This window comes from Micropterus dolomieu, linkage group LG01 (genome assembly GCF_021292245.1).
Source record: "Micropterus dolomieu isolate WLL.071019.BEF.003 ecotype Adirondacks linkage group LG01, ASM2129224v1, whole genome shotgun sequence".
In the NCBI taxonomy this organism is placed as follows: domain Eukaryota; kingdom Metazoa; phylum Chordata; class Actinopteri; order Centrarchiformes; family Centrarchidae; genus Micropterus; species Micropterus dolomieu.
In genome coordinates, this window is record NC_060150.1 from 19,673,182 (window position 1) to 19,680,954 (window position 7,773).

Here is a 7,773-nt window from a genome sequence, read left to right on the forward strand (position 1 = left end):
GGAAGCCCTGTTGTGTCAGTTTTTGATGGTAAAGGCAAGTATGATATTTAAGAGAAAAGACGAAGTAAGGAGGTGATTGGGGTGGATAGAGGGCCAGAACCCGGACCTTGAAGCAGGAGAACAGGGTTTGTGTCCCGTGCGAAACAAAACATTAAATGTTTTTATTTAGGCGAGTGAGGTAAATTGACATTAACGTTAGTTAACTTCAGTCTTAATTGACATACATAGCTATTTTAACCCAAACCATGATCTTTTCCTAACCTTAACCAAGTAGTTTTGTTGCCTAAACCCAACCAAGTACTTTCTGTGCCTAAACCTAACGAAACTGCAACGTTTCACGACTTTAATTATGCGCGTTTCAACATGGCAATGTATCGAAACGTTACGTTTTATCTTGAAAGTGTAACCGGATATTGCATATTTATTGTTGCTAAGCGTGGCTAACTTGACTGTGGATCCCTAAACGTCAATAATTGATGCAAAAGGGCTACCCAAGTCTTTAAAAAGCGACGACAAAGGGCCTTGACCATGCGTCAAACATTTGACGAGTAGGGAGTGAGACTGTGTTGCTTTAACCTGTTCCCCTCAATATTTTTGTTATTTTATTTTTGTCTTGTTATTCCAGTCTGTCCACAAGTGTGCTCAAACTCTCACCATGAATACAATTTCCACAACAATTTTGGCACCCCAGATGGAACGGACACATGATTTGGACTCGAGTGAAGTGCGGAGGCCTACTTAGATAGTGGATTCCTCCCTGTGGGTGAGAAGCTGCATTCAACTGAGCCCTGGTCATCGCTCCGGTCCTGGATAAGAACTTACATGGTGAGAAATTAGTAGATAATTGAGTGAAAAGATAAAGAGAGTGAAATTGAACAGAGTGAAGGAAGTGTCTATCTCGCGCCTGAGTGATTTACAGGACCCTCTTTCAGCTTGTAAATTGATAAGTGGGTGGAGAGTGGGACTGGATCAGGAGCCCGCGGACAGACGTGTCCTGGTTTTCTCTGTGATGTCCGAGGGTTTTTGGGGTTTCCAGCTGATAAGTTGGGTTTGCAGCGCGTAGCCTCAGACTTAACCGAACTCAGTGGACCTGCTGTGGTCCCGAATACAGAGTAGCTAGAGAGAGAGACACAATCTAACACCTTGTATCCTTCTTTGCCTGAGGTGTACACTGCAAAAAATCCAATCCGGCTAGATCCTGACCTGGACTCCGCACCGCTTCCTCCTCCAGCTTTGAACCAACCGCAAGATCCAAACCAGCAGCTCCAAGGAGCGCACGTTTAAACCCAGAAGAGACTGAAACCAAAGCCGCAACAACAGCTGTGGCTGCGGGAGGGCCAGTAACGCTTCAAGTTGCAATGAAGACTGAGGGAGAGGGCTCTGGAGGTGTCAGGACACAGGTGCCTCAGAGACGTGGCTCCGTTTGCAGAGGTACAGACAGGAAGCCGAGGGCACTGCCTATAGAGCTACCTCGATATGCGCTGATGACAAGCCATGTTTGCCACATGCTCTCTACCATTGTTATGCTAAAATGGCTCATGGGAGAGATTAAGGGGCAAAGGGGGTATGTGCTCAGCAATTAACTCTGCGTGGTACACACAGGGGTTTGTCAGCCAAACACTACACTACACGTATTTGAACTACAGAGTGACCAACGAGGAATCGATGATGGAATCCAGCTCTACATGGCTGTGGCACCCTTTCTGGTTCCCAGGATGGAAACGGCTAGGTCTCAGGGGTTCAATGTTGTTTTTGGTATTTCTGTGATTATAGTGTTTCCTGTTCTGTATGTGTTTGACAAACGTCCACCTGCATCCAACTCAACCATCGACTGATACCACATAGTCTTAACAGATCAAAGCGAGCAGTAACACCACTGACTTTGCCACTGGAGGGGAATGCCTGGTACAGAGTATTGAATAGTTCTGTGCGTGCCACGTAAATTCTAGTTGCTGTGCATGTATGACCGGAAAGCTACGCTCTAGGCAGTTGCCTCTGCCTTATTTAGCCTGTGCGGAACACTCGCATGTAGTTTCCAAATTTAAACCTTTTCCACTCTCCGACGTTCGCCAGACCCCGGCCGGGGCCTGGGACTGCATGCTCACACGCGGCTACAAAATCGGCATGGCCCTGTTAGACACTTATGCTGAATGTCCACTCCTTGACACCGCAAACACTGTCGCACCTACTCCTCAGAACACCACAGTAGCGACAGACGTCAAACCCTAAAAGAGAATGCTGGGACAGATGACTGGATGATTAATTGGTTTGACTCAATGATCAGTAAATGGAAGTCAGTCATCCTGACAGCTGTGTCTGCTCTAATCCTGACCCTAGCAGTGTTCGCCCTGGTAGGATGTTGCATCATTCCCTGTATCTGAGGTGTCATAAGCAGGACTGTCAACACAGCTCTCACCCACCAGATGTTGTCCCTTTCAGGATGTTGATTGTTTTGACCAGGTAGTTTAGATTGAACTGTGTATTTTCAACCTTTTTGCTTGCTCATAACTCCAGGGTGTCTATGTTCTACAAAAACAGCTAAGGCTAGTTTTCTTATTGTCAATTGATGATGCGTTTGTTTAAACAGTAAAATGAGAACATTCGTTGATGTACTGACAATTTTCTATACTTAGAATGTCCATATATGGACAGAGGGAGGATTGTGACAGCAGAAAATTGTTTCTTCTTACACTTATAATCTTGTAAGAGTGCTATTTTTCTCCTTTTATTATGTCGTATATATTGATTTAAATCTTTAACCTGTTCCCCTCTTTATTATTGTTCTTGTTATTCCAGTCTGTCCACATGTGTGGGGTTTAGGTCAGGGATGTGGGGTTGTTGATTGTTTTCCTCACTAGCTGTTCTTCTCCTTCCTTGACTGGGACCAGTCAAGGATCTTTTGTTCCCCAAAACATAGATGCTCAGACTGTGTAAATGATCATGCAGCCCTTTGCTCTGGGCCAGACGTTAGTGACTGTCTTAGGAGACCTCTGGTCCAGCTGATATTGTTGTAGTACTTCTCTGTTTATTCTCTTTTGTTAAATAAATAAATAAATTAATTAATAAATTCTTCAAAGACAACGGTTCGTTGTAACTCAATTATTTGCTCAACCTCTCACCAGGAATACAATTTCCACAACGAGTACTTGGCGAGGTGTTCAAGGTAATTAACATACTAACAGTTTCGCCAGTTAATATCCAAAATGGGAATGGATTATCCTCTGAGGAGCTTAAATTGGCTCAGTAAATATCTGCCAATCTGTCCATTTGATTTTGATATTTCTTGCAAGAAATATGGGAATTTGGCATAATGGTTCTGAATGAAATGTCAGGTGATCAGTACAGATATTAGAATTCCAGGTAACCTCATGTTTTGGACCATTGGTTTGATAAGATTTTTGCTATTAGATGTTTTCTTACAGAATATATATGAAACCCATGACCCAAGTACTCATACACTCTGTCATTGTGTTACTTATGGATGGAATTATAATGAAAATTAAAGCTGCAAGCAGCGTTGGGCCGGCCCTCGAGGTGTCGAGGTGTGGGGTTTTCAACATGGGGTCAGGTTTGGTTATTAGCTGAATATCAAAGATATTCTAGAAATATTAATAAAACTATTAATATTCAAAATTATTAATTATAATTAATACATACGGGGCACCACCCTGGAATCAGGGACTAATAACCAAATATGAGCCAAATATGATCAGTCTAAAAGAGGTTTTGTCCACCTATAGATGGCAAACAGAGAAGGGTGAATCCGTAGACTGGCCGTGGTAACCAACTCTTACTACAACATTATACACAAATAATCATAGGCAATGACTTCTTAAAATTACAATAGGATTTATTCAACTCAAGCATAGATCAATGATCAACAACTTTTAGCAAGTAAATCACTATTTACTATTCTAAGCAAAATGAAATAAAGCCAATAAAACGAATCACACAAAAGCATACAACAAACCAGCAAGCATGTGTGTGTGAGAGACAAAGGAGGAGGAGAGACTAAGAGAGGGGGTGGATCCGACCACGTGGGTGGTCACAGACCCGGCTCTAACCCGGCTGATTTTGGAATCAAAATGGCGGTTCAAACCATTTGATTTCAGGATCAAGATGGCGGAAAATCTCTCTCTCCTGAAGTACAAAAAATGGAGACGCACTTTGATTAGCTGCAGAGGTCACGTGGTGTGTGCATGTGGGGTTAGTAAAGCAGAAGGAGGAGAGAAAGGCACAGAGAAAAGCTATATATACACAATATACCACAATCTATCCTACAGCCACCAGCAGTTGCCAGCTTTGGATTAGATAGAATGTGCAATTGTATCTGTTCTCAGACAACAGAAGCCAACACAAAAAGTCCTAATTACTGTTGCAAACAATCAGCTACAAATTTTATTAATGAGAGGAACGGTAATGAACTTGCATTCAGCAACCGTGTTCCTTGGCTTGATATCAATACTGATACGTAATAGGAACAAAGTGGTCACAGCCCAGTGGGTGGTACCAGATGCAATCAACGTGTGTAGCACAGAAAACACATAGCAATAAACAAGACACGGCTGTTTGTGTGTTGGTAACACAAAGAAAAAAATAATAGAGATAGAAAGAAGAAACAGAGTGCAGCTCGTCCGGCGAGTGAAGTCTGTATTCAGGAACAAAGAAAGATCATCACTGAAAGAAAATACCTCCTGTGGCTGCTGGTGCAGTTGCAGAAAGACAGAGTTTGTTTACCTCCTACAGTCCGCTGAGGAACTTGGAATGGCAAGAGGAGTTTGTGCTGTTCTGTTTTATACCTCTGTTCACAAAACGGCTGTACTTCGGGGGATTACACCGCCCCCTGAAATCTAAAAAATACAAACCCCTGGTTTGGTTTCAACTTAGAGTTCACAGGTAGGTGTGAATTAACTGACTAGGGGTCGTCTGAGCTTTCCATTGTTTTCTGCCCCCCATTGTGAAAGACAAGCTGCATGGCCAGGCTTGTGGCTTAGTTTCTTTAGCGTGTTCTTTGTCTGCAGACTTATAGACAGGCTCCTCAGTGACCTGAAGGCCTATCCTTGTTGTCATGGATGTGAGGCCCAACATACAGTTCAGTTACAACGACTTCCTGTTTCATGGCAATCATCGATTTTGGACGTCACGCCATGGGTACACCCTTCCACGAAAACTCACAGTTTTGTACAACTTTTAATCGTCAGTGGGTTTAGGCTGCACAGTGAAAATCTGAAGTCAGTTGGTAAATCCCTAGGAGGAGTTCGTTAAAATATGGAGTGTGAAAATCATCGAAAAATTACCATAAAATTCAAAATGGCCGACTTCCTGTTGGGTTTAGGGCATCGCTCAAAGAGGCTTTTTGGGACACCTGGACATGATACATGTGCCACAGAAATTTCATACATGTAGGTGAAATGTTCCACGGTGGCTGCTTCGTTAAAGGTCATTTGCTGTTGCCAGCAGGTGGCGCTATGACTATGGGTGAAAGTTGGCATGTACATGTGTTCAGGGCGGGACTCTTATAAATGTTTTCCGTACAGATCTGAGCATGTGCAGTCAAGTTACAACAACTTCCTGTGTCATGGCAAAGCATGGAACTTAATGCCGGTTTAGACTGCGCAGCGAAAATTTGAAGTCGATTGGACTAATTCCCTAACAGGAGTTTGCCAAAAATGACCATTAAATCCAAAATGTCCAACTTCCTGTTGGGTTTATGCAATGGCTCTAAGAGGCTTTTTTTGTACGTCTGGACATGAGACACGTACCACAGAAATTCCATACACATAGGTGAAAATTTGACTGGGGGCTGCTCTGTAGGGGGCGCTAGCGAACCATTTTGCCACGCACTTGCGCGAAACCCATAAAATACAAAAAAATATCCCTTCAGTTTCAATAGGGACCTTGCACAGTTCATGCTCGGGCCCTAATAAATTATTCCCCTTTTTGCTTGGGACCCCCTGGAACCCGCTGAAGGACCACTGGGGGTCCCTGGACCCCACTTTGAAAACCACTGTTTTAGATGGATAGCACATAACTGCAACATCTCTACTTTCTGTACAGGACCTTTGCTGTACGTTCTCTTTGTCGCCATGTTTCCTGTCTGTATCTTTACTGTCACCATCAATAAATACCAAAACAGTGACAAATATACCAGCTTTTCTCTTGCCAGTAGTTACTGAAACATCTTGATTGTTATCAATGTGCTGGACAGACCAACTGTCAGACTGGCCAAAGATTGACACATTAACAGTTTCTCTACCTGGCAAGTATTAATACTTTGGATAAGGTGGGCTGTGTGTATAAATTGTAAAAATAAGGTGTAGAAGCTATGTTTCTGGTTAACAGCACCGTGCTGGGCATGGCGGCAGGTGTGTGTTAATAGTGTTTGTCTGCTCTGAAAAACATAACAGCGCAGATATAAAGTCTCATCTGACATAGCATACTATTATTACTACATACATATATGGATGTAACGTTTAATAAATATTCACTGTTCAGAAACAGAGGACACTGTCTGCATCACTGCCAATCTGAGCTGGCGCCAATTACGGATGCAGCGATTACTGGATTTCACTCACTCACTTCCAGGCTCCACTATACCGAGATTTTCTGTTGCAGGGAAAGGAACTGTTGCAACTTGCATAAAACGAAAACAAAAAGTTACACGAGCGGTGCACCAGCTTAAAGTGCTGTGCTTATCAGAGACATGGAGGCTACTACTGTACACTGGCTTAACTATGGCAGAGGGACCAAACTGTGAAGCTTTATTTACACCAAAGAAACGTCTGAAGCCGGCAGTGTGGGAGCATTTCGGGTACACCAAGACTGACCAGGTCGTTACTGAAGATGACAGATCACCTGTTCAAAAACTTGCTGTTAAAAGGTTGCTGCTAAAGGAGCAAATACCTAACAACAATATTTGAGAGAAATAGGCCTTTTGTGAACATAGAGAAAGTTTATGAGTTCAGCGTGATGAATGGGGGCAAAAACAAAAGTGTTGCGTTTATAATTTTGTTCAGTGTAAGAGACAAGCAGCTTCTCTTTTCAGACTACACCTCTGTGTGCCATTTATATGCATAATATAATGAGCAATTTAATGTAATATAATGTAATGTATAACATATAGAAACTGTTCAAGATAAAATAATATACAAGCCTTTAATAAAGTGTCAATATTATATAATATGTTGTGAACTCAACCAGACGCACTTCAAAGAAGGTCAGATGGTGTCAAAAGAGGGAGGGAAGTTTCCCTCCCCGAGAGTTGACCCTTTTCACATGTAAAACCCAGAGACATCGCCTGGTGTTGGTAAGGACCGAAAGAGACTCAATCAGACAATGAATCGCTTAAGGATTGTGTATTCAAATAGCCTTAGTGAACCTTTCTAGCCGTAAAGGTGTCACTAAAGACAGTCCACAGGACAGGAAAAGGGGCTTATCTGACCCCTTCTCCCTCCAGCAGGTCACCTCCAGCCTCAACCTGACTCTTTTCTCTCCACAGAACGGCTGAGCCATAAACCACCATTTCATTCTCTGATATCCTGTGCGATAAGCCAGGAATACAGAGAAGAAAGACCATAAAAACCCCTGTTACTCGAACCAAGCAAGGTTCCAGTATAACTGTGTTTATTCTGTTTAAATAATAACCATGCTAAGTGAGCAGCGGTGTAAGCCTCTAAGTTTAGTAAGTAATAACCCTGTTGTTATCCTTTAGGGATGTTTGAAGATTAGCTGACCCATAAGAAAGTAATCTTGAACTAGTTTCTAACCTCTTTC

General features: G+C 42.7%; 1 protein-coding gene across 1 annotated transcript in view; it reads right to left on the reverse strand.

The window, feature by feature from the left end:
* LOC123977964 (complement C1q-like protein 3) overlaps positions 1 to 7,773 on the reverse strand; it is a 26,114-nt gene that overhangs the window by 7,296 nt on the left and 11,045 nt on the right. The window lies entirely within an intron of this gene.